Genomic DNA, 370 nt, shown 5'->3' with positions numbered 1-370 from the left:
TGCCAGCCAGCATGTGGACCGTACTGGACCATGAGGGATCAAGCCATTTCCTGATGCCCTCCTTTAGCCACCTCATCGGTGCCTGCACATCTGGTGACAGCGGCTTGCCCCAGCCAGGAACACTGATCCCCTGGAACTTCTCCATTTGGATCTCCAGTTCCCTCACTAGGGGGATCACCTGGCTGAGGAGGGCATCGCCAGCACTAAGGGTCTCGGTGGCCTCGAGGAAGGGCTTGCGGATCACCAACATCTGGGAGATGGTACCTCACTCAGTTCTGTTCAGGTGGCTGCTGATCCCTATCTCCCCAAGAAAGGCCATCTCATGGAGGGCCTTCTGTTGCTCTACCAGCCTGTCCAGCATCCGGCATGT

Source organism: Alligator sinensis, unplaced genomic scaffold (genome assembly GCF_000455745.1).
Source record: "Alligator sinensis unplaced genomic scaffold, ASM45574v1 scaffold737_1, whole genome shotgun sequence".
Lineage (NCBI taxonomy): Eukaryota > Metazoa > Chordata > Crocodylia > Alligatoridae > Alligator > Alligator sinensis.
This window is presented reverse-complemented; position numbering follows the sequence as displayed.